This window comes from Papilio polytes, unplaced genomic scaffold (genome assembly GCF_000836215.1).
Source record: "Papilio polytes unplaced genomic scaffold, Ppol_1.0 DF823731.1, whole genome shotgun sequence".
Lineage (NCBI taxonomy): Eukaryota > Metazoa > Arthropoda > Insecta > Lepidoptera > Papilionidae > Papilio > Papilio polytes.
Window position 1 is genome coordinate 1,221,514 of NW_013525473.1, and position 20,000 is coordinate 1,241,513.

Consider the following 20,000-nt stretch of genomic DNA (forward strand, 5'->3'; position numbering starts at 1 on the left):
ACGTTATTGTTGAATTTAAATTTGGCTTCGTTTGTTAGTTTTATGTTGAGTTTTAGTTTTAACTTTGATTTGTTGATTGTTCTGCCGACATTAAGGCCACACCGTAAAGTTCATTGATGTCACCGTAAAATTGTGTAGTTATAAAACATAGTTAAGGGTTTACATTAAGTTAAAACAAAAGCTTTGTATAAAATTAACAAATAGGTATACGATAGGTATGTAAGTGAGAATAATATGTGTGATGATTGTGTGAAATAAAGCCGATAAAAACATATTCTGTTTTTTTTTAATTTTGACGTTTCTATTAGACGAATGGCCACGTGACATCGATCGATACACGACAAAATGATTTTCGCATTTTATTGAATTGGAACGACTTTCGAATTAATTTTAGTAAGAATAATATAAGTATTTGATACAACTTATTTGCATTCTAGTTTAGCATTTTCCAATCGAAACGAGAATACTTTTAGTTCTGTGAACGTATTTATATAGTTTTAAACATTTACATTTTCTTACATATTTAGTTTAGGTATCTATATGCTGGTGAGTGTACACAATTTCATACTTTACATTTAAATTACATAAGTAACATAAACAATAACTTGGACGTAAGCGAGGCACGTGTGTAAAATAAACCTCATTTCGCTGTTTGAATTTAATCAACATTTTGTCGGTCGCGAGAGCTTTAATGCGGTTTGGATTGAATAAAAAGTTAATCTGGCCGGAAACGGTTGGAGGCTGTCCAACCGCGCTGTTATCCGCCGGCGAAATACTGCTCGTGTGTGTTCATATGCGCGGTTACGAAACATAGCAGCTCAGTCCCGGCGCATCGCCCGGCGTCCCGGCCTGCTCGGATGCGGAGATACTGTAATGAAGATAGTTTTAGGAACGGAAAACAAGAACTTCCCTGCATCCAATCTCTCCGCTTACGCTCTTCTTAATTGCTTAACTTTAACTAATGCCTCCTCCCATGTCGCGGAATTCGTTTAACTTTACGCATACTTCATTCGAAGCAAAGTAAGCGTTGAATTTCCTTTTGAAATTTATATCGTAACGTTAATTATTTCTACTATCTGTCGATAAACATCTTAATCTACGACAGACTAAAATTAATTGCCAATAATAGTACTACGTAAGCAATCAATGACAGATGAATATTTTTTTAAGATACAAAAATTAAAAAAGAAATGACTTTTTCCAATATGATTGAGCTCACTCGCTTTTAATATTGTTGGATACGATAGATGGCGCTTAAAGTAATTTTTAGTATGTCCTTCATTTTTTAAATTCAACTGATTTATATCTTACTAATTCTACTAATCTTACTAATATTATAAATGCGAAAGTTGGGATGGATGGATGGATGTTTGTTAGCGTTTGTAGCCTAAACGGCTGAACGGATCTCCATTAAATTTGGCACAGGTTTAGAGCATAGTCTGGAAGAACACATAGGCTATTTTTTATCCCGGGAATAGTTACGGTTCCCGTGGGATACATTAATTTAGTTTTTTAATGTTCACTCGATCATTCTGCAACGGTTCAACATATCTTATTGAAATTTGGCACAGATATAAAACAAAGTCTGGAGTACATATGAGATAAGCTTCATCGCAGAGAAATGTCTGGTTCCCGAGGGATACGTAGCTTTTTGTAATTTAGTTCGTATGTTTTCTAATACCACGCGGACGAAGTCGCGGGCAACAGATTGTTTGTTTATAAAGTATTTATTTTATTAGGTAGTATACGATAAAAAATACTAAGAAAAATAAAATGAATTAATATATGTAGCCCAATTGGTGTAGAAATACAAATTGAAGTCGTAGCACGATTACCTGAAAAAAGATCATAATTACTATCAATGTAATTTAAATTTTGTGTGCCTTAAAAATAAAATCATCAACGTCCAAATTGACAATAACATAAAAATATAATTCATCTTTGTCACCATAGTTTCTGGGCGTGGTAAACTAAATAGCAAAAGGAACCGGTTTCACTGAACCTTTCAATACTATCCCGATGATTTTTTTTCTTCTCAATTGTAATAAATAATAACTTTCTTTAGGCCCTTAGTCAAAGAATACGAAAAAGGTTTTGTGATAAATGGTAAATCAAGGATGGGATCATTCCCTGAGTTTTATCCATAAGAATAAGCAAAGCTTTGAGCTGACAACCTTATAAATATTTCTTTAACTTATTTCCACTCAACCAAGCGAAAAAATAATTAACTATTAGAAACTCACTTGTGAAATAACTCAGATGAAAATTGTGATAATTGCTTGTTGTAGAAAATCACCATTAGTTTTTAATATTGTTCACTTCCATATATCCAACAAGATAAAGTTGTCTTAATTTTTATACGTCAGTTTTCGCTGTTAATTTCTGATATGTTTCTAAAGTTATTTACACAAGCAGTACGCAGCATTGAAATCATATGTTCACATTTGCGACAAGTCTCCGTTTGCTCTTCCGTTCGTTTTTTAATATTGGTCAACTTCTTATGATCCGATTGGATGGATTTTAGTTTGATTTTAATAACTTTTATGCATTCATCTGTTTGATTGAGCAGTATATCCACGTCTCTGCAGAATAATACGTTCGCGTAGAACATAACCAATGCACTGATATGCAAGGCAATCAGCAATACGAAGAATTTATGAGAATTTTGATAAGAGGTGAACAACGAAAAATCTTCAGCGAAATGTAATGAATTCCAGAAGCACGAATGTAGATAAGATTCATTCATATTGAGCGAACAAACGATAAATTTTCACATCTTGACGAGACTACTAATCGTCAAATTGACATGATTAGTATTTTTCAAAACAAAGAGTATGTGTTGTGTTATGTCAAAGAGGGAAATGTTTAATTAATTTTGAATTCTGTTTTCGTAGGAAAAATACCAATAAAAATATTACTTGAGAAAAAAAATTTAATTGAAAAGAATAAGTAAAAGTAAAATATTCCGATAAAATATATGATATAACAGTTCAATTTAAGTTTGATAGTTTCATTGAAATAGGATATTGTCTCAATGGAAGCGCCTTCCTTGTTATATCTTCGTGCACTTACACCCGCCATTGTCAAACTGAGCGCTTTTATTTTCCTGTATGTATGTATGTATTTTGTGTCGGATTCTTAACAACAATAACCGTAACTGCACGATACAGAATGTCTTTTTAATTTCATAAAATATTTTTTATCGTTAAAAAGATTTTACAATTCTTACAAGGAACTATCTTATAGGAAGACATTTATCAGTTTATTCATCCATTTATTACCCTTTCAACATTTCTGGGCTTTTAAATGTCGCCGCTGTTAACAGCCTTCAGTCAACACCTACCTCTTAAATCATTTATTGCGCCAGAAATTTCGTTTCGAGCATATCTGATCCTATCTGATATTTTGTATTGGCCATTTAACAGTTCGTTTTATTGTATTTTTTAAATATTTATTTAGACGTATTATATTAAACTTGTCAAGCCATTTAATTTAATGTTTATGTTGGAATGGTTCCTCAAAAATTTGTTCACCATTTTGAGACGGCGGTCGTTTCGTATTTTTCGTACTTTGCTTTTCAAGCCTTTACAATTGATGCTTATGTTAAGTAGGAATGGACTTAAAATCTAAATATTACTTGTTTCATAATAACTTATTGAAAGTCTGCTTGTTTCAACATATGATTTTACTCACATTGATAACGGCGTTAACAGTTTCTAATATACATTGAATCTCATAACCAAAATATTTTTGTGAAAAATTCATGTGATTGTATTGTGTTTTTATAAATTGGTCGCTAAGCCCTGAAGTTGCATCGTCGTCTAGTATCCTGTCCAAGTCTATTGCGTTATATATTTTCAACAGAACACTTTAAGAGATGTTTGTGTAACTTTTGGCAATATTTCATAGCGTCCAAAGTTTGGAACACAAAAGACAAGATTCTAAGCCAACATCAAAGTGATTTATGATATCTTATCTTAAGCTCACAAGTTAAGCTTTTACCATTTCATATGATACAGTTTTGTTGTATTTTTTACTAGTTGTTGCTCACGACTTCGTCTACGAATTAAAATATATAGCCTATGACACTCGCCGATAACGTAGCGCTTTAATGGTGAAAGAATTTGAAATTGGCCCAGTAGTCTTTGGGTTATATCAAAACGTATAAAAATACAAAACTTTCCTCTTTATACTATTAGTATGGATGAAACATATTTTGCTCGTTTCAAGGTTATTAATATGCAGTTTTAAGTATGAATCATTGAGTGCAAGGTCAAGCTGTTATTTTTTTAGTAATTTTATATTTATGCATCGTAAGTAATCGTTTAATAAGATCTTTTTAAACGAAATTACCATGTGATGTTATATTTAATTTTATTTTAAAACAACTGGATAATTTTAATCAAATATTCATCTATTAATGCAAGATAAGGTAAATACTTTTAGATAGTATGTTCTCTCGTCCCCTGCAAAATGTAAACCGAAATTTCCATTTTGTACGTTGTGTGTACACAAAGTACGCAGGAAAAAGAGAACTAGAGTATCAAAGTTTGAATTGAAAACACACTGGTTTTCATGTGTTCTTCTATTTATTCTAAAAACGAATGTATTGAAAATCTAACTTCAATCGTAGTCAAAGTTGATCTATCAAAGAAATTCAATTACAGAAATTGAAAAGAATATTTTACAACTAACAGGTTTCTTTAAAAGGAAAAGGTTTCTTTCAAACGAGTAATTGAATCTCTAAAAGATTTCTAAGCACAGCTCCCGAAGCTGCACAATTTGGATCCCACTCCTGTCTCAACGGAATAAATTCGTTAAAAAGGCAAATAGTTATTTTCTGTTTTCTTTACTTTTTAATACAAATAGTTGGCTTTAACTTTGAGATGTATTTGATTATTCTTATAAAACCAACATTTCTTTAACTATCTTTAGAAACATAAGTTTGTCACAAAGTAATTAATGTTGTAAATAAAAATCCTGCAAACTCCTAATTTGTACTATTGTTTTTGTGCTGTAAAAATTCCTTTATGATTAATATGTGACACAGAAATTATATTAACTTTATGGATTTTTGTTAACGTTTATGAAATGTTGTTATATAAAAATAATGTACGTATATTTTGACTATTCAACACTACAATTGTAAGAATACTTCTTTCTTACGAGTAATATAAATATTAAAGTTTGGATGGGTAGATGTTTGTAGAAAATAATATCACCACAATCTCTCAACGAATCTCGGTGAAATGTAGCGAACATGCAGAACAAACTCCTTAAGAATACATATTTGATTTTGTTTTTTGTTAATTATTTCCGTGGGAACGAAGTCGCTGGCAAAAACTATTGTTGTAGTTAGTAGACAATCATTGTTGTTTGTGGATTTATATTTGTATGATAATAGACATTTAGATGCGTCTTTTGGTTTTAACATTTAAATTTATTCCCATCAATCAGGTTTAGTAAGACTTGAATAACAAACAGCACGTACAAATCAGCATGTAAGTTACATTTAATACGAGCCTACATTTTAAGTTCTTTTGTTTACTTAAACAGGTAAAAAACATTTATTACAACTCGCAAACTATAAAGTAATATGACAAACAAAGCATAAAAATACGATCATAATGATTTTCAAAAAAATAAAAGTTTTTTAATAATAATAATTTGTATCGTTAAACTCATTTTACAATTATGTCATGGAAATATTATATTTTGTTCCCTTATCTGACAGTGACGTCATTTTTAAGCTATCTGAGCCTCTATCAGCCAATGGTGGGACAGGCCTTTAAACTTTTGCGTTTATATTAGTAAGATTATTATAATCGAACGTAGAATATATTTCATGATACGTGATATAAACTTTTGATCAAAAACATAACTATTTTAGCGAATACTCATAATGAACAAATAAATATACTTCTGGCGGTAATATGTAATTACGTCAATAATAGTGTATTTACGTAATTAATGACATCAATGTACTAAGTATATAAGGAAAAAGACGCACATGGGTTATAAAAAAATAACAACAATTATTAATATTGTATCGTATGTACAACAAATTAAAGTTGAACACCAAATTGTTTATTATAACAATGTTATTTAAACAAACTGACAGGGAAAATAGTACATGATTGTACTAAATAATTATAATTTTGTCACGCAGTTACAATAATTTTGCTCAATAAAACTGAACTAGAACTCTAGGATGACACTAGAGTTCCTAAACGCGTTATGACAAGTAATCCCGAGGGCAGTCGAAGTCGAGGGAGGCCAAAGCTCCAGTGGATAGACGGCATAAGTCGAGATGCGAAAACCGTTGTCATAGCAAACTGGAGGACCGTGGCCAGAGATAGGCCGAAATGGAAGACATTGCTGGACCAAGCCAAGGCCCACAAAGAGCTGTAGAGCTATAGAAGAAGAAGAAGAACACTAGGACATATTTAAATTTAACTGTAAAAAAATAATAGACCAAAGAATAAACAAGGGATAACTCTGATGCATGAATTGCAATACTAACCTAGAGTATACAAATACCTACAAATATATATGCTATATCAGTTTTATTGATTAGAAATTCACATATAACAACATGTTTTGTACATGTTTTTCGGCTGTGGAAATTCTAGGTACGTAGAATTCACAGAAATACATAGTCATAGAAATTTCAATAATATTTAAACCATCCCGAGGCCAACTTAAAGTCAAAATCGTTGATGATTTCAATTTATTATCAAACGCGATTTTATATCAAAGAAACAAAAAATTAAAAGTAAAAAAATTATGTATTATTTTCTAAAAATTTAAGTTAATTACCATAAATTCTTACAAAAAATAACATTAACTTAATTTTCCTTATTAAAACTTATCGACATTTAAAAATTCCTGTTTTTAAAATCGGTTTTATTTATTTTTTGTATAAAAAATCAAATAAATGACATCCCAAGGCGTTGGAATTTTTGATACATTCACCATTTAATATAAAAAAATTAACAATTTCATTGGTAATTAATTAAGGTAATTATATGTTATTTACTTTAAGTTTTATAAACCTTATATTATAAACAGCATTCATCGTTCAATAAACATTTATTATTTTGAAGAATAACATGAATAATGCAATATACAATATTAATCTGTTTTAAGACCTACGCACTTCTCTGACAATTCCCAAAGTTTACGTGCTAACTCGGGATCATATCCGTTTCTCTTAACAGTTTTTTTAACACGACAATCCTCAAAATATTTTCCCGATATATCATTGACTTCCGGTGAAACTGCCAGGTATATGGACGTTTGTGCGCCTTCCCAAGCGGTCTTAGCAAAATACTTGACCAGTGGTAATATCAATTGAAAACCGAAAACATTAATATCGTAAAGTATATCTGTTATTACTAAGCCTGGGTGTAAACTGTTTGCAGTCACTCCTGTTCCTTTAAGTTGACGACTTAATTCAACTGCAATAAGAATGTTGCAAAGCTTTGACATCCCATACAAGTTTATCTTTTGATATGTCTTTTCGTTTTCTTTCTCAGCATTTAAATTTTGTAGATCTAATTCACATTTTCTGTATGCTATCGAAGAGACATTTATAATACGACTTGGCGCCGACGATTTAAGTAATGGCAATAGCAAACTTGTCAAAAGAAACGGCCCGAAATGATTCACTTGCGTTCCTAATAACAATCCGTCTTCAGTTTTCACATTGTCCGATGCAAATACTCCAGCATTGTTGATAAGTATGTCGAGACGTGTTTCGGTTTTTAAAAAGTCATTAGCAAATTTTTTGACAGATTTTAGAGATGACAAATCTAGATTCCGGTAATGAACATCGTTGTTACCAGTTGCTTTGATGATATTGTCTCTAGCTGACGTACCGCGTCCCTCGTTTCTACAGGCGATTATAACACGAGCACCTCTATCCGCTAAGTCTTTTGCTGTTTCATATCCAATACCAGCGTTCCCTCCAGTCACAATAACCACTTTCCCTACTAAATGTCTGCTAGATTTACATAAACCGAGAGTCAGTCTAAAGTACGCCCATATTACTATCAATACAACAAAATTAACAAGTAAATAAACAAGGAATAACAATAGTAACATGTTTCCGCGAAGGCAGTAAGCTGTTAACTGTTAGAAACCATCGCTAAATGTAATGTCCGCTTGATGCGCGGTTCACATTTAGCTAGTACAGTCGGTCAATAGAGGTGGCGTGGCTGAGAATGACTGGACTGTCGGTGAACTGGCACCAGTGAGCGTGACTGGTGGATGACTGGCGGAACGCTCTACTTTTTTGGACAGTCCAGCTATTCAGCCGTAACTGGCGTAATGTGAACCATACCTGATTTCTGATTCATGCCAACGAAACAACACTATTTGTAGCTAACTGCTGTTCTACTACCAAATTCATATGTTTGAAGAAATGAAATGGTGATTATTGATAGTGTTAGGTTGAATTTTTTTGAACTCACTAATTAAATATGACATTGGGAACAATATAAATATTACGTAACATTATGTAAGAATACAAATACAATTCACAAGCCGCACCGATATTCATTTCTTTTTTTAGAACGATAGGTAATAAAACTCAAATAAAAATCAAACGTTAACTATTTGTTCCAATTGAATTATTACGCAACAATGCTTAAAATAATTTACCTACTACAAATTTAATGGAAATTTACATATACATTTTTAATATATGTTATCTAACAGGCATTCTGGTCGTGATTACATACCTGTCACCAAACAAATGCCATATTTTTAAAAGTGTTTGTGTGTGGTTAAATATTTTAAATTCTAAGAGAAGATGTTTAAATATCATAGTATAAATTAGGAACACGTTTTCGTTTAAATTGTTTGTTAATTTTATTTTGTTTTAGATACGCTTAACTTGACATTCCTCGACATGAACTAAATATAATATAAAAAGAAGACTTATTCTAGCATATATGTTGACATATGCTCTTTTTTGTATGTATCGGGTAATTTATGGTACGGATGCAAAATCCTCAAGGTCATGACAATGTTCGTAGTGGAAAATTACTGGGGTCGTATAATTAGTTTCAAAAGAAGTATTAATAAAAATATAAAACTATCGATGCGCGTTATAAATTTTTAGACTGCACATTTTAATAGAAATATATATGTATTTTATTCATTTAATTAAATATGATAATGCATTACTAAAATAAGATTGTTAATTTAATATTTCTAGAAGCGAATTTTATTCTGCATTTTTATTATTCAGTGCTTAGGATGCATTAGTTGACCTTGGCTTGAATACTACTTGAAAACAACGTATAAGATCAGACCTATAAATTATCTCAAACTGTAATATCAAAATACATGATTTGAGATGTATGTTATAAAGGTCACACATTAATATTGTTGTTAATACACAATACACACACAAAAATACAAACATGGTACTCCGCACCCGCGAATAAACCAATAACATAGTTTTTGCGGGGTTTTATAATTAGTTATGTAATTGTAAATTGTGTTTTTGTTTATAAAACAAAAAAGGCATATATATAAGAAAAACCTTATTTTGGATAATTTTGCGAGAATCTATGTCCATGAATGTTCTTATGCAATATTGAATTAACATAGGTTTTAGTGATAAGAAGACAATGTTAGGAGCAATATTTTAATGACTGGTATTAAATTCATTTTAACAATTAAGAGCGTGTGCACACCGAAAACTAAACTGTCGCACAACTGTTTACTCTCGCGTTGATTCCTATGAGCTTATATGGAGGTGCGTACATTACTTGAACATTACTTATGGAAATAAACAGTTGAATTGGCTGTGAAATAAACGACAATCGCACAACAGTTGTGAGAGAGTTTAGTCAAAGGTGTGTGCCCGCTCTTAGAAGACGGTAAAGTGTATAACATTTTAATCAACTATATATAAACTTACAGCTATGATTATTAAAATAACTCATGAAAATATGTACAAATATCACAAAATCACATTTCACAAGCCAACGAGTTCTTCAGTTAATGTCCACAATTTTTGTGCTAATACCGTATCTTTCGTCTGTTGGCTGAGTGCACTCGATTCACGACAATCTCGGAAATATTTTCCAGTCACGTCGGCAACTTCTGGCGACACTGCTAAGTATATGCTTGTTTGTGCCGCTTCCCACTTTGTTTTCCAAAACAGCTTCAACAATGGTAGAGAATACGCAATTAATGCTATATTGGTGTTACCCGACATTTCAGTTAAGGATACCCCAGGGTGTAAACAATTAGCAGTTACCCCGGTGCCTTTCAACCTTCGACCTAATTCCTGTGTTATAAGTATTATACAAAGTTTCGAATCTGCATAAACCTTTTCTCTTTTGTATGTGTCAGGTGTCTCCTTTTCCATGTTAAGATTTTGAAGGTCTATTGTACCGAAAAAGCTTATCATTGATGACACGTTGATTATACGACTAGGTTTAGATGATATCAGTAAAGGTAGCAGGAGATTTGTTAGAAGAAACGGTCCGAAGTAGTTGACCTGCATACCAAGCAGCAAGCCATCTTCAGTTTTGACTTTTTCTGAACCAAACACACCAGCATTGTTGATGAGAATATCTAGACGTCTCTCTTGAGTAGTTATTTCTGCTGCGAATTTCTTTATCGATTTAAATGAAGCAAGATCCAAATGGTGATAGTGGATGTCGTTATTTGCTGTTGCTGCAATAATCTCATTCTTGGCATTGATTCCTCGTTTGTCGTCTATGTCAGTTATAATAACTCTACCACCTCTTTTTGCGAGATCCTTTGCTGTTTCGAACCCGATGCCCGTGCAACCGCCCGTAACCACTGCGACCTTTCCAACTAAATGGTTCTTGCATTTGCAAATGCCTACCGATAGTTTACAATAGGTCCAAAGTATCAAAACAAAAATGATTAGCATCAAATTGAAAGCAAAGTAATATTCAATATACATGTTTATGCTCAGATGTTTTCAAACCAACGGAACTGGCTGAAGTGAATGCCTATATCATACTGAAGAGTCAATATTCTCATAGTGCAGATCGTTTTTATGTAAATCGAGTACTTTTAAAGTGGGGATTTATAGTATAGGTGATTGGATACGTTTTAATTAATGCAAACGAAAAATGATGTCTTTTATTTTATTTTAGAAACGGCATCTCAAGGTCTCAAAATACAATATCTGCAGGTAGCATACCTCGTGACCATTATTTTTATAGATGTAAATATATCGTGTCTTCGATTTCAATTTAAGGATTCCTTTGAAATGTGTTTGCAAAGTACTTGAAAGGTTCGAAGGTGAAATGTCTCTTAGCGATTGCGTCTGTGTTTGTTTTCTTCTCTCACCCGATTTACACATAACAAGAACCCTAAGTGATAGGACGTGATGGCACAAATCGATTTTTTCATCGTGTTTAAGCACCTAATCAAAAAGGCAACTATATTGCAAGCAATTGGCTATAAATTATTTGTTTTGCATTTTTAAATTGATATTAAGAAAGAGAACAAACATTTACAAAGGCATACAAAAAGGACCATCAACACAAAGGTATTACCAACAATAGTTGGAAAATGTTAAAAAAGGCAGACCTTTATTCTTTTTTTCATATTAAACCCCTCAACTTGTAACTTTCGACTGGAAATATGTGATATTCCGAAATAGACATCATTACCGGACGCTTTACAAGGTGATGTGTTAGTCGGTTATCGTAAGGTAATCAAATAACGATCTCCGCAACTTTCAAATCAAAAATTATAATGGGATAAAACACAATGCTCATTTCCATCTTATTGTATCCAAGGAGTAGCTGAGGTAAATTAGTTAAAATGACTCACTTGTTCTTCAAAATGTTGAGCTATTTATTTAAAAAATCGAGTCAAGATCACAGATTGGACTTCCTGGCGTAAAATATATTGTAAAATAATTTTTATGTACGATGAGTGCATTTATTAAATTTTGTTAAAATCATTCACGAGTTGTTTGCCTTCATTTTTGCCGTCCAAATAATCAGAAGCAAAATGAGATTTTGTTTCACCAATTTGTTATCAATCGATCCTGTTTTGCATTAGTTCTATTTATTACTTAACATATTAAATCTATTTTTGGTTTTATTACAATCATTTGCTTAATATTAGCATTAATGAGCTAAATATAAACTCAATAAAAGCTAGTATTGTAATAAAATCATTAAATCATTGTTTACTCTTAATTTATGGGGTAAAATGTTGCAGTAGTTCGTACACATAACATTAAAAGGGTGATGCGAAAAAATAAATTAAAAACCAGTGTCAGAGGTTGTTAAACCAAGAAGAGAATGGCGACATAAACCACAAAGTTTTAAGATTAAATGTGAATGGTTACAAAAGTTGGGGAAGACCGATGAAAGTATTTATGGGTCATGTGAAAAAGAATATGCTTAAGAAGGGAGTGGATTGAGATATGACGGCTTCAGAGAGGCAAGAGCAAGTTGACGATGACGATTGATAGAGGTTGTTAAACCTTTTTATTTGCAATCATAATAGCGAATATGACGTGTAAATTGGTACGATAAGATTACTCTTATTTTTATTTAAGTTTTTATAAATATGTGTAACTTTAAGTAGTGTGTGTTAGGTTGTAAAGCCTTTTAAGAGTATTTCTAACTTTCAAATCCTTTGTTACATTCGCCGTTAAAACTACGGGTATGGTTGGTGTGTTTTTCAAGCCACAACACATTTGGCAGTCGGCGGAGGTCGTATAATTCTCGCTTGTCGAAGGCAAAGCCGTGGTGTTGCTGCCAGGGATAGACTACTTGCCGCAATAGGGAATAGAGATGTGAAATGCACTTTAGATTTGAATTAAATATGTGAGACTGATGTCCATTATTTTATAAAAACTCTAAGACAAACTTACTGAATAACAATACTGTATGAAAATGATTGTGACAAGACAAGGGTTAGCTTACATATATGCAAATTATATCTAAACGTTTAAATTGTAAAGTTAAGAATTTTTTTGTCAATAAAAAGCGAGTCCATTAAATTTATTACCTAGTAAGATAATAAAATATGTTGTTGAAAACCAGATTGTGCACATTACTACTAAATAGCTCCAAGAAGTGAAAGATAAAATTTTCCACGTCCAACAATGTTGTAATTTAAAAGAACACGATTAATATTACCATAGCTAGTTACTATTAATAAACTTTAATGTAATAAAAAAGTGAGCCTCTAAATTACATAAAATTTCTTATACTATGCGACTTATAAAACATTTTTTTACAACAGGTAATAAAAATAATTGCACTTTATGATTTGTATTTTGATTTATGTTTTGTTAAGACAACATTTAAATGTTAAGAAAATATGATAATCTAGTTATGTCTTCACCTCTATGCTACTGAAAAGTTTTGAATAAATGTATAAATAATTACAAAGGCATTAAGAAAACCGACACCTGAGTACTTCTGAAAACCTTTCATTTAATAAATTCAAAGTTAATGCGATTTACTGCGATTCTGAGGGCTTTAAAACCATTTAGTGTATTTAATTAACATTTTATTAACGTTTACTCAAATTAGTAGGCGCTTTGGCTTATGTTGAGGAGGTAATTTTACTTTTTTTGTCTGAAATTGTTTTAAGACAACGATTACAATAACGAAGCTATTTTAAATAGTAAATAATGTCGTTTTAATTGGATTTATGTAATGATATCCGTAAATAATGAACACAATTATAGTACGACTGAGAAAGTTTTATAAGCGTAAATTATATAACATTAGATTCAAACTAAAAATAAATTCTTAATTGTAGTACAAATGTGAAAGGGGTTAGTTAATTTTATTACGTGACATAAGAACTTTTATTAAGTGTATTTTTTTCGTGAATAACGCTAATTTCGGATTTTAATAAAAAAATATTTGACTTCTAACTGAAACTAACAATATTCAACAATTAATAAATAAACTGTAAAATTTCATGTTGCTTCAACATTGTAAGATGTTTGCTGACAATGTTTGAAGGCACACAAATTGAACTGCGATTGATTGCGAGCTGTAGATACAAGGGACGCGATACTTGTACATACATATATTTGTTTTCGTTTCTCTCGAGTGATTTAAAGATAACAGAGAGCTACGTTGAGTGATTGAACGTGTCGACGGTTTTATTTTGCTTCGATGTATTTACGAAAGGAAAATACGCAGTCGAATTAGCATTTTCAACGAATGATTGATTCAGTTCGTGCCCCATCCATTGACGTAATGATCGCCTCAGACGTGATTATCATTTAGTATTTTTTCTGTTTGTTTTATGTACAATGAATACAGGAGAATATTTGATGGAAAAGGGGATGGATCGGAGAGAGGCAAACATTTTTTCTGTACCTATTCTCTTCTTCAGAACGTCGCTGGCTTGGGATAAGCACTTGACTTGTAATTTACAGGTCTTGAATTGGATTCGCGCAATGTACCAATGTGTTTATCATATTTCTCATGTATGTAAAAATTTACCCGATGTTCTTACGATGAAAGAAAACATATTGATGCAATCTGCACATATCTGCGAAGAAATTCAAAGATATGTGTGAAGTCAACCAACCGACACTGAGACATTCAGATTCGGTTTCCTGAATGAGAATTACCAGGTGGTTGCTAATTTTTGAAATAAATGTCCTTTCATAGAAATAACAATAATACAGCTGTAATTTATCCGAGTGTTTAGCGAATGGTAAACAAATAACTCGTTTCGTAACTTGAATGAAGGTGAAGGACTGTCTGTTTGTGTTTCAACTACCTATATCTCTTTAAAAACGTACTAAAAAACGAAATTCAGCTTAGTATAATTTTTAATCAGGGACACAACATTTTTTTTTATAATATGATGGCAAACATGCTGCCACCTGAATTCATTGAACAAGCGGAGTGACCGCATTTGTATTGAGTTGCCTATACTTAATCGATGGATGAGAGATAACATTTCTCCTTCCTATGCGTCTCCTCTATGCGATATATGATTTGAATGCAAAGTAGGATTTATCATATTTGCTTTTATTTACCAAATACTTAGAAAGAAGTATGAAAAATAACTGATTAAATGGTTCATGACAATGGTTGGTGGAGTAATAACTCACTAACTTAAGAATGCTATTTGAATAAGGAGAAACAAAAAAAATGTAATAAAGATCTCCCTAAATTTAGTAAAACACGTGATAAGAGATTGTCGACATAATGCTCTGTTCAGAACATGTCTATTTTCAAGATTGATAAGATAATATTTAAAGATAAGGTTGATCTACATCCAGAGACATTCAAATAAATAAATGACAAAACGGATATTGAGAATGTTCTCTTTTAAAAACTTTATTCATAATCTTCAGTAGTGCTGATTTCGATTGACATTGTTGTCGGACGTGTCAAACTGCTACGTATAGGTAATAAATCCTTCGCGTTCGTGTTTACTGTCTGTTGAAACATACTAATTTTATCAATATTATATAATTTTACAGTCACATTGTGCTTGTACTATTACAAATTTGATTTGAAGTTAAGGAGTTTCTCCGACATTTCCCAAAGTTTCCGAGCCAGTTCAACATCTCGTGCTTGCTCCGTGCCCACATCGACCATTTTACAGTCCCTGAAGTATTTACCGCTCACATCTTCCACTTCTGGTGACACTGCGAGGTATATAGTAGTTTGTGAACCTTCCCATCGATTCTTAAACAAGGGTTTCACTAATGGTTTTATTAGGTGAACGTATTTAAAATCCATTTCATCTAAAATATCGGTGTCGACTACGCCTGGATGAAGACTGTTAGTTGTCACCTCAGTACCTTTTAATCTTCTACTTAAATCGATAGTAAATAGGATGTTGCAAAGCTTAGAAAGAGCGTAAACTCGACCCTTTCTGAAGGTTTCTTCGGTTTCCTTTTCCATATTAAGGTTATCTAAATCTAGAGTTGTTCGAATATGTGCCATAGAGGAAACATTGATTATACGACTCGGAGCAGAAGATTTTAATAATGGAACCAACAGGCACGTTAATAAAAATGGTGCGAAATGATTTGTTTGCATTCCCAGCAGAAGTCCGTCTTCAGTTCGCACATTTCGAGATCCGTTCATTCCCGCATTGTTGATGAGTACATCTAGACGTTTTTCATCTCGAATGAATTCTTCAGCGAATTTCTTGACGGAAGTTAAGGAGGCGAGGTCCAAATGTCTATAGTGTACATCTTTATTACCTGTTGCTGTGATGATTTTGTCTCTTGCTGCAATACCGCGGCTCTCGTCTCTGCAGGCCAGTATAACACGAGCTCCTCTTTCTGCAAGATCCTTGGCAGTCTCAAAGCCAATACCATTATTTCCTCCAGTAACAATGACAACTTTACCCACCAGATGCTTACTACATTTACAAATACCTGACGTTAATTTTAAATACAAATAAAAAAATCCATATGCGGAAATAATCAGTATCATTAGCGATATTAACAACATGGTGCTCGATGTACAATCACTTTGCGAATGACACACTATCTACTTTGTTATCATAGTATGACGTCACTGCGTCAATAGTATTTGCAGTCTCGTTTAGTATATTTTTATCGTTTACATCAATGCAATATTCCGATCAAGAATGGTGATACATCATTCTTCAATTAGTTTTTGTAATATTGACCTAGATATAACAGTTTCAATTTCATTTTTCTATTTTTAATTTGTTTCTAATTTTTGTGTCTTTATACTAAAGTAGGTTTTGGGTACAGAAACGACTTTTTAGTTATTTTTGAATTGTAGAGTTTATTTAATACTTTTTATGTATACTTTAAATGTGATTAATGTTTCAGTATGAATACAATTCTGTGTATCATTCAAGTGACGTCACAGTCAGGTTTCACCCGCGGCATGTTAATTTCAACTAATTATTGAACAACAGTAGTGTTAACTTTAGCAAACAATAGTTATATTATCGACATTCACGGTACAATACAATGTATTAGAGAAAGTGAATTGAGCTGATACCCTGGCCGATAAATTAACATTTTGCCAAAGATATTTTAAAAAATGAATTAATTTAAAACTGGTACCATTAATAAATTCTTCTTAATTTACTGATAAAACCACACTACACGTATTTACAGAAATTGATAAAATTACATTTGTTTAAAATAAAATGTTACATCGCTCGCGTCACGTTTTTTCTGCAAATTCGAATTTCGTTCTTTTAATTTTTTAAATACAATTTTTTTTCTGTTACTTTCTTGGCGGCCAGCATGATATTAATTATTGCTTAACCAAACAAAACAATCGAGATAAATGTAATCTATTCATAGATGAAACCTTAGTTTTCACAACTTATATCTAATTATTTAACTAAAATGTGTTTTTTACCTTAAATCGAGTTTCCGTCTGTTTATTTTCCTCTCACGCGATATTTGAAATTATTCTCAATTTACTTAACGGTTCGTTCAATGGAAAAGTAATTTTGTTAATTAATGGTTTCGAATGAATTGATTTAATTTCAAAGGTCGCTATTTCCAGATGAGTTTCGTAGTTGTAATAATACATAAAAACTGCACTCAATCTGTGGTGGTATTTTCTTACTTTTGCCAATGTTTTATTTTGTTTATTGTCTAATCAATAATGTAAAAATCCTCGCGCGGGGGCGCTAAAATCGCTTTCTTTATTACTTTCTAATGTATGAGAAGGAATTAGTTGTATTTTTTTACACTATGGTGAGTTTTCATATTCCTGGTTTCACATATTAAGATATGTAATTGTAATGTGTATTTTAAAAAGTTTTTTTTTTAATTACATGATTAGAAAGGCGCGTTTTATTCGAATTTTCACCTCGTTCGACGAAAGCCACCCACTTCAACTTTAAAACATTAAAATGTTTAATAGAATTGTAAAGTAAGTCCCTCTCATTCGCTACTTGACGGTCACAGGCAAATTAAGGGTTTAGGGCAATTTTACTTAACGGCTAAATTGCTCGGGTGAAAATTAATTAATACGAGTATAAACACTTTTATGCTACTTACAGAATTAACATTTTGCTTATGTAAATGTTTCAAGACGAACGTTTTTGTAATGTAACTGTTATTTGTTTAATTCTCCATATAAAGTTAATTTCCATCCATTGTAGCTCAGCATGGTTTTGTTTATATTATTAAAACTAGTTGTTGCACGCGACTTCGCCCGCGTGATATTAAAAAAAGTCATAAAAAGTATAGCCCATGTTACTCACTGATAACGTAGTAGGTGTTTTATGATGAAAGAATTTTTAAAATCGGCCCAGTAAATTTTGAGTTACTTCAATACATACAAAAATACAAATCTGTCATCTTTTTAATATTAGTATAGATAAAGTTATATTGTTAAAATAGATAGTCTATCTTGGTACAGACATTTCCAAGAAAGGTTTGTAAAACTACATTGTCTATTTCGAAGTAAATTGAAGTGTACGAAATATAGTAGGAGCTTGTACTATGTATGTACGGTCGAGACAAAATAGCTCAAGGGAGAGACGGCTCTATTATTGCCTGTTTTTAGTCGACTACTACAGACCCGCCAATACAGACCTTATTCAGTAAACTTTTAACTTTGACAAGTTCCGTCTTCAATTGTTTAGTTTAATTAAGTTATAGAACATTTTTTTTCTACAAAAGTCAAACATTGAACGGAATTTTGAACGACATAAATTTGCTACCCTTTGGTCATCATTCTTTGTGATTTATCTTTGATTATTTTGAATTCCAAGAACGAGAGGTTAATGTGAAGTTTCATTTAAGATATCTCGTTAATCAGTTTTATTAAATTTTGGTTTACTACGTCATTGTAATTATTATTTGTAATATACAATCAACCACATTATCCATGAGATTGAGAGATTAATGTGGTTTAGGTTAAAATTTAATTTAAATACAATTAAATTTATCAGTATATAATTTTTGTATGTTTCTGCAAATGCAGACTTTATACCAAAATAAAATGCGTGAATTTATTTATTGTAGACTTAACTACAAATTATTAAGCATGAAGTCTCAAAGCTAATGACTGAGATGACGTATGATAGAGGTATGTGGAGGACAAAAACCTGTTGCGCCGAACTTACGGGAGTAGGATAAGGAGATGATGATGAAGTCTCAAAGCTAATAGTGTCTTTGGTACAACATAGTGATATCTTTAGCCCTTAAGCGCAACACAACGTCCAGCTGGCGAATTCTCTTGTTAAATTTATCCCGTGACTTGACGGATTTAATCTTACCAATAAAAATGCGAAAGTTTAGATGGATGGATGTTTGTTAGAGTTTGTAGGCAAAACAGGTAAACGGATTTTGAAATTTGGAATAGATGTAGAGAATAATCTGGAAGAACACATAGGCAACGCACTTTTTTTTAATTTCACGCGGACGGAACCGCGAGCGAAAGCTAGTAGTAATATGTATTTAGTTTTTTGAATCTATTTCTTTATAATTCATGACCTAAGAGATACATTTATCTATTTAATGTAATTGAATTTTAAATATCTTAATTACCCCAAACAGGTATTTTATCACATGGCATAATACTAAAAGACCTCCTTACTAGCCGGATTTTGTGAAAGGAACGTTATTTATCGTTGTTATCCATTCTTTAATGTCAATATGGATTCTTTAATTGCTACTGAATAATCCTTTCTTTAATAATGATCAATGTGTAAATAAAATATTTTGGATGTTGTAAACATTGTTTCAACAAATTTTGTAATTGGTGAATCAAATATAGAGGAAATCATTTAACTTTTCTCAACATGACGAGTTTTTTTTTTTTAAACTAAATATTTATTTTTTATGAATCATTTTTGTCTGCAAGTTAATGAAGTTTGTACAATCTAAACAGTTTTATACCATACAAATCCCAGTTATTTCCACTCGTTCACAGTAAACACTAGCGTCAAAAGCATTGTGTGCATTCTTTGCCAACGTTTCGCGCACTCTCCACTCGTATTGAATAAAACAGTTTCAAATTTACATATACATAGTATAT

The 20,000-nt window shown here is 31.8% G+C and overlaps 1 long non-coding RNA gene and 3 pseudogenes across 1 annotated transcript; all 4 read right to left on the reverse strand.

Moving 5' to 3' along the window:
• Nucleotides 1-1,769: 1,769 nt before the first annotated feature.
• Nucleotides 1,770-2,805, reverse strand: LOC106103602. Its single transcript, XR_001225627.1, has 2 exons — nucleotides 2,244-2,805; nucleotides 1,770-1,835 (listed from the first exon to the last, which is right to left on the reverse strand). It is a non-coding gene; the product is annotated as an uncharacterized LOC106103602 (long non-coding RNA).
• A 4,268-nt stretch (nucleotides 2,806-7,073) lies between these two features.
• Nucleotides 7,074-8,472, reverse strand: LOC106103559 (annotated as a pseudogene).
• Nucleotides 8,473-9,894: 1,422 nt separating this feature from the next.
• Nucleotides 9,895-11,006, reverse strand: LOC106103570 (annotated as a pseudogene).
• Nucleotides 11,007-15,404: 4,398 nt separating this feature from the next.
• On the reverse strand, nucleotides 15,405-16,481 carry LOC106103592 (annotated as a pseudogene).
• Between the last annotated feature and the right edge of the window lie 3,519 nt (nucleotides 16,482-20,000).